This window comes from Megascapheus bottae, chromosome 2 (assembly GCF_031878675.1).
Source record: "Megascapheus bottae isolate mThoBot1 chromosome 2, mThoBot2.hap1, whole genome shotgun sequence".
Lineage (NCBI taxonomy): Eukaryota > Metazoa > Chordata > Mammalia > Rodentia > Geomyidae > Megascapheus > Megascapheus bottae.
Genome location: NC_143510.1, coordinates 32,766,737 through 32,774,317, shown reverse-complemented (window position 1 = coordinate 32,774,317; position 7,581 = coordinate 32,766,737). Strand labels below are relative to the sequence as shown.

Genomic DNA, 7,581 nt, shown 5'->3' with positions numbered 1-7,581 from the left:
AAGGCAGATGGATACATGCAGGCAGCTCTTCCAGGAAAGAATAAAGCACCAAGTGGTCTTCATGTTGCTGTGGAGTATAACTATGCTAAGGGTTAATAGAAACCTTTACCTGCTGATTTGATCCTTAGAAGTGGAAAAACCTGCGAAATAAAAGAGCATAAAGTGTTTCTATTCTCTATTTTTATTTTTATTTTTGCCAGTCTTGGGCTTGGGCTTAGGGCCTGAGCACTGTTCTTGGTTTTTCTCAAGGCTAGACCTCTACCACTTGAGCCTCAGTACCACTTCTAGATTTTTTTCTATGTATGTGGAATCGAACCCAGGTCTCCGTGCATGCTAGGCAAGCACTCTTCCACTAGAGTGCCAAACTCCTGGCTATATTCTTTATTTTTTTTTTGCTATATTTTTAAAATTGTATTTTACTACTGGGATAATGGATAGATAAATGTTGCATTTGTCAGGTAGTAGGTATGTTATTTCTTGAACATTGATACCCTTTCCCATGATGTTTTCCCTCATTTTCCCTCCCCCTCCCCTCCCAATCATCTTGTTTTTCCCCTTCTCTTCCCTATTTCAAATAACAAAGGTATAGACAATATACCAGGTACCAAGGCCAGATAACGTAACAACGTAAGGTAAATCATAAGAGGGAAAAAAAGGAGAAAAGAAATAACTTCACATATTACATTAAGAACAGCAGTCATCAAGATAGATCTCTTGCTTCTATATCCTGGAGTTCATTTTGCTTAGCCTTATCCTATATGGCCATACGTACATAGCTTTTGAGCTATTGTGATCCTCTGCTAGGAGATCTTCTGCTAGGAGAATCCAAGATATGCACTAGTTATTTCAAATGAGGGAAACCATGGAGCCTATGTTTCTTTGGGTCAGGCTTACTTTACTTAATATGATTTTTTTCCGTCTTTCCATTTCCTTACAAATGGGGTGATGAATTTCGATCTTTAGTTGAAGTTTTCATTCATGTCTACTTTGTATTTATGTCTGTATTTGATGGGTATATTTTGGAATTTTGGCCCCCTTTTCTTATTTTTTTGTGCCAGTCCTGGGCTTGAGCTCAGGGCCTGAGCACTGTCCTTGAGCTTTCTCAAGACTAGAGCTCTACCACTTGAGCCTCAGCACCATTTTCTGGCTTTTTTCTATGTATGTGGTACCGAGGAATCGAACCTGGGTCTTCGTGCATGCTAGGCAAGCACTCTACCACTAGGCTAAACTCTGGGCCCTTGGCCCCCTTTTTTTATATTTTTATTGTAATTAATAAAAGGGTTACATGATATTTGCCAGATAGAAGGTGCATTAATTCACATACATTGATACCCTTTCACATGTCTTGGTACCCATTACCCTCCCCCCCCACCACCCACCCCCTGTCTTGGTTTTCCCCCTTTCCCTATCAAATTTCAAATAACCAAATACAAATAAATTCAATATATCAGATAACAAAGTGAGATACTGTAACAATATGAGATACCCAAGGGACAGCAAAGGAGATGAGAGACAACATAGTACATTAAGGACAACAATCATTCATTATATGGCTTTTGTTTCAATATCCTGGAGGTCCTTTCAATTAGCTTCATACTATATGGCCTTATGTATCAAGGTTTTGCTCTATTGCAGATCTCTGCTAGTAGAGCACAAGGTTTCTACTGATTATGACAAATGAGGGAAACCATTGAGCCTAAGTTCCTTTGAGTCTGGCTTACTTCACTTAATATGATTTTTTCTAAGTCTTTCCATTTCCTAACAAATGGGGCGATGTCATTTTTTTCTGACAGCAGCATAGAATTCCATTGTGTACAAATACCACAACTTGTTGATCCACTCATCAACTGAGGGACATCTAGGTTGGTTCCATATCTTTGCTATGGTGAATAATGCTGCAATGAACATTGTTGTGCTAGTGGATTTAGTATGCCCTAGATTCTGGATGGTTGGGTAAATGCCAAGTAGTGGAATTGCTGGGTCATAGGGAAGCTCTATGTTTAGCCTTTTGAGGCACTGCTATACTGCTTTCCATAGTGGTTGAACGAGTTTGCACTCCCACCAACAGTGTAGTAGTGATCCCTCCTGGCCACATCCCCTCCAGCATCTGTTGTCATTCGTTTTCCTGATCCTGGCCATTCTAACTGGAGTGAGGTGGAATCTTAGAGGTGTTTTGATTTGCATTTCTTTTATGACCAGAGATGTTGAGCATTTCTTCATGTGTCTATAGGCCATTTTTGTTTCTTCTTCAGAGAAGACTCTCTTTAAGTCTTTGGCCCATTTTTTAATGGGATGGTTGTTACTTTGGAGATTACTTTTGGAGTGATTCAATTTTTTGAGTTGTTGATATATTTTAGATATGAGGCCTTTGTCCGTTGTTTGGTTGGTGAAGATCTTCTCCCACTCTGTAGGCTTCCTAATTAATTTACTAGCTATGTCCTTTGCCATACAAAAGCTCTGCAGTTTAATGCAGTCCCACTTATCCAGCCTTTCTCTCATTTGTTGTGATTCTTGGTCCTTATTAAGAAAGTTTCGACCTGTTTGGCCCCCCTTTTCTAAATGAAGTTTATACTCTGTGTTGTAGGGAGAGTCATACCAGAGGTGTTGCCTCTCTCTCTCTCTGTCTCTCTCTGTCTCTCTGTCTCTCTCTGTCTCTCTGTCTCTCTGTCTCTGTCTCTCTCTCTCTCTGTCTCTCTCTCTCTCTGTCTGTCTCTCTTTCTCTCTCTCTCTCTCTCTCTGTCTCTCTCTCTCTCTCTCTGTCTCTCTCTCTGTCTCTCTCTCTCTCTCTCTCTCTCTCTCTCTCTCTCTCTCTCTCTCTCTCTCTCTCTCTCTCTCTCTCTCTCTCTCTCTCTCTCTCTCTTATGCACCTTTTGGATAGTATTAGGATTTGAAGTCAGAAACGTACTTTCTTAGATTTCTCATGTAGCTTAATGCCCTACCACTTGAACTATGCTTCCAGCCTGATTTGAGACAGTCTTTCAGATTTTTCTGCCCAGGCAGGCTTTGAACTGTAATACTTGGGATCTTGTTTCCCAAGAAGCTCACAAGCATGAGCCACTGAAACCCAGTGACATCTGTTTTTAGATGCACTGCACACATAAATGGACATGTTAAATTGAAACCTCCTTGTACAACTATTTGAAAATAATTGTTTTTTAATTTCAAAAATGGACTAAGTTTAGTGTTATGCAGAAAAAAGATCTATAAGATTATCACTAGGGACCTCATTTAGTCCATAGTTGTATGATATTGAGCAGCTAGTAAGTGTATGAAACTGTATCACCCAGATCTAAGGGGCTGTTTCTACTATGCTGCTTCTTTGTCTTATGGTTTGAGGAGAAGAACTTTATTCCATTGCATCTCCATCTGTGAAATAGGCACACAAATAATGACTTGCTAATGCACTGGCTGGTTGCAAGGGCCAAATAGGCATGTTTTTAGATAAGGCCTCATACTTCTGCCCAGAGCAGGCTTCGGGTTTCTATCTCCCTACCTCCAACTGCTAAGTAGCTGGGGTCACAGGCATACACTGTCACACTTGCATAGAATAAGTGCTTTCCAAATACTATTTATCAAAATAAGGGAACACAGGAGCAGAAGTAGGAAAGCAGATGTTATCAGGAGACATTGATCCTCACAAAACCCCGGGGCAGCACAACTCAAGGCTGACATACCATTGTTATTCATAGAGAAACTTGAATGTTGTGTTGCTTTCAGCCTTCTTCTAATCACAGGCTTAGGGTCACTGGTTTTGAATGTTACAGCTTCTCCCCCATTTCCTTGGTTCAGAAGCAAGAGATGCCTAAGTACAGGGTTGGTAAGTTTTCTACCTAACATGATGTTTTGTAACTGTTTTCATGGTTATCGTCTCTCTCTATCTATCTTGGTCTTTACACATGCTTTTAAAATGCAAGCTTTGCCCCAGCCAGGCCTCTTCTCATTCTTCTCAAAGACAGAATAAAATAATTGTTTATCAAATGTGTGGGGTATCCGGCCTGAGATGCAAGTGTTCTGTTAATTTATCAATGGCTTGCTGATCATGTCCTTCTTGGGATGATGTGTGTGTGTGTGTGTGTGTGTGTGTGTGTGTGTGTGTGTGTGTGTGTCCCTCTCCTGCTCCTCAACCCCCCAAAGCCTTTCGCAAAACATAAGGCAGATTGCAGATTGTTTATGCCAATTGAGTTATTCTTAACCCTGTGTCAGAGCTCTTAAGATTAGGGAATAATTCTGCTATTTTTGTTGAGGAATTCTGTTTTAGCCTATGGGTTTGGGATAAAGGAACAACAACAGTAATAACGAAAAATTTCGAAACACCTGCAGCATGCTGAAGACTACACCCCCAAGTGTCCCAGCATGTCCTCTCCTCAACATTACCACAACTTTATGGGGAGGAACTGTCACTATTTTTCTTTCAGAAATGAGAACCTAAGGCCACAGAAATATTCCCTTGCCCAATACTATCTAGGTATGAAGTGGCAGAGCTAAGGTTCTGACTCAGAAGCAAGATCTGTTGAGAAAACAATATATATTGATACAGAGAGATGGTACAATTTGTCGTTCTGTCATTCAACAATGCTATCTACCCGGCCAGGCAGTCTTTGGAACTCAAGAGACAGCATTGAGGAATTAACTAGGAATGATGCTTTAACTATAGTGGAAGGGGACAGAGAAAAGATCAAGGAGAATCTTATATTTTGGTGGAAAGTGATAAAGGGTAATGGGGAGAAGTTAAGTAGAGAGAGACATCATTTCCAATAGGTTAGTTAACAAAGGCTCACTGAGAAGGTGACATTTCACACATTTTGAGCTTCCCAAAGCCAATCACATGGGATCGGTTTCTTCTGCCATAAAAGTACTTGATGAAAACTCTTTTCCTTCCCTCTTGAGAATCCCAGGCAGATTTAATCTCCAAGTCACTGAGCAGTGCATGTACAGACTGACCTTAAGTATAGAAAGTCATTTGTCACCTCCCACCCCTGAGATTCATGTTCTTTCATCACCAACTGTCTTGACAGTACCTGAGTGTGGAAAAGATTGCTTTGAACTTGGGAATTCTTGCTAAGACCCTTTGGGTGAAGAGCTGACTTTGAAGCAGGGCTGGATTAGAATATTGTTTTTCCATCCAAAATAGTTTTGAAGATCCAGATGAGAGGACACATGGAGCTGCCAGATGAGTAAAGTCTGAGTCGTGGCACCCATCATTTCCCAACCCCTAAAGGTGAAAAAATTACAAAAATAAACCATGTGTGATCACACCTGTGTTTTAGAATTCAATCCAGACCTGGGGAGCAAGAAGAAAGTGGCAAGAACAGGTGTTACACACATACTCACACACACATACATACTTTTATTTGTTTTGTCTTCATATTATCTTAAACATTGATTTGTTTCAAGCACTAGAAGTTTATACATTCAGCAAATTGTTGCTGAGGTTCTTTTGTAAATGTGTCATTTACAAATGAAGCCTTTATGCCTTTATCTGGTTGTTAAAAAACAAAATACTAGATCTTGCTTTCGTAAGTTCTTAAACATATACTTACTTCAGGTTGTGTGTGTGTGGGGGGGGGTATTGGGATTTAAACTTAGGGCCAGGGCACTGTTCATGGCTGGAGCTCTACTCCTTGAGCCATAGCTCCACTTCCATCTTTTTGGTGGTTAATTGGGAGTAAGAGTCTTATGATCTTTCCTGCCACAGATGGCTTTAAACCATGATAACTGGAGCTCAGTTTTCTGAGCAGCTAGAACTATAGGCATGAGCCACCAGTGCCTGGCACACGCACTCATTTCTATTTCCAGCCTTCCCTCACTACATTTTTAAGACCAGTAGAATGATATCAGTCACCAGGAAAGTACTGGTGCTAAAGTAATCTTTCCTACAATCTTTGAAGAAAGGGGTCAGATGAACAGCAATGCTAAGATAAAGAGTGACAGATGTCACTTTTAAAAATCAAATTGCCTTGGGGCTGGGAGTTTGGCCTAGTGGTAGAGTGCTTGCCTAGCATGCACGAAGACCCGGGTTCGATTCCTTGGTACCACATACATAGAAAAAAGCCAGAAGTGGTGCTAAAGCTCAAGTGGTAGAGCTCTAGCCTTGAGAAAGTCCAAGGACAGTGCTCAGGCCCTGAGCTCAAGCCCAGGACTGGCAAAAAAAAAATCAAATTGCCTTACAAAGTCTGATTCAATTTGGGCACCAGCCCTGGTCTCGTGTAACTGTGCTAACTCCACACACTGGAAGTTTCTCAATACCTGGAGAGCACCTTGCATCCTTAGGAAGTATTTGCTATGTTAATTCTCGGAAAGCAACATGGCCCCATCGTGTTTGCATTTGAGGCTTTACTGATTCCATGTGGCCATTACTGCGTTTATTCCTGATTAGAGAGATCTGGCACATGTGCGTCCTGCTGTAGCAGGGTGAGTGGATTCCGAGTACTTGGCCATTCTTAAATGCAGCATTCTATTTTCCTTCCACTACTGATTTTTGACCTGCCATGCCCTCCCAACTATTTTGAGAACTGGATAAGTAGAATTAATTTCTCTGTCAGTATCTCCAGATGTTAGGCCATCATTAATTCTGCTTTTACTACAACAGATTTCCTATTCATTACAGAATAAAAATGAACATGCCTTAGGGCATTTCAGATTCTCTTAGCAGTCTTAATGTGTTTGAAAAAGCTCCTTCGGTACCTCACTAAAGCTTAATGTGTTCTCTCAGCTAATTCCTATTTGCTGGTGATATACCTACATGATTTTAAAAAATATCAGGATGTCTCATGGTTTAGAGAAATGCTATTTATTTAGTTCAAATTTTCAGCCCTCTCCCAAGCAGGCCAGCAATAAGAACTATGCTGTGACTCACATAGTAGAATATTTTGCACTTTCAAGGAGAAACTGATTTCCTTCCTAAGTTTCATGTAATATTATATCACCCACTCAGGAACAATTAAAATTCTTGTGGCAAAACTTGATCTTCTAGTTGTGAAATGAGAAAAATGTATGAAGCTGTCAGAATTAATCGAAAAGCAATGCATGGATTGAAAGGGCATTTTGTGAATTATGAATGGCTGTTGGTGGCCAAATATGTTCCCAGTGCTGGAAAGCATGAGAGTGTTTCAAAGCAGAAGGAGCAAAGCTTCCCGACAGGCTTCAAGTTGTACCTAAACATGTCTATGAATGACTATTTTCCTTAAACACAGAATTCGGCCTAAGAGGTAAACAATGCAGCATAAAGAAAGACTTCTCTCCAAAACCAACTAATCCACCTGAACATCCATGTTTTTGCAGCTCTGTAATAGACAAACAATGGAACTGACCAAGGGACTGAACATAGATGGAGAGAGAAGGAGAGAGAGACCCAACATAGATGGAGGGAGGGAGGGAAGGAGGGAGGGAAGGAGAGGGAGATTTCATGGAATATTATTCAACTATAAAGAAAAGTGAGAGTATGTCATTTGCAGTCAAGCGGATTGAACTGTATATCATCATGCTGAGTGAGAAAAGTCAAGCTGTGAAAGTCAAATCTCACACATCTTCCTCATTAGGAGTTCAGACCCAAAATGATGATGTTGGTGAGCGTACTGGAAA

The 7,581-nt window shown here is 40.6% G+C and overlaps 1 long non-coding RNA gene across 1 annotated transcript in view; it reads right to left on the bottom strand.

The window, feature by feature from the left end:
- Positions 1–5,173: 5,173 nt before the first annotated feature.
- Positions 5,174–7,581, bottom strand: part of LOC150066653 (uncharacterized) — a 315,401-nt gene continuing 312,993 nt past the window's right edge. Inside the window, exon 10 of the long non-coding RNA XR_016533492.1 lies at positions 5,174–5,212. This is a non-coding gene — a long non-coding RNA (uncharacterized LOC150066653). The remainder of the gene's footprint in view (positions 5,213–7,581) is intronic.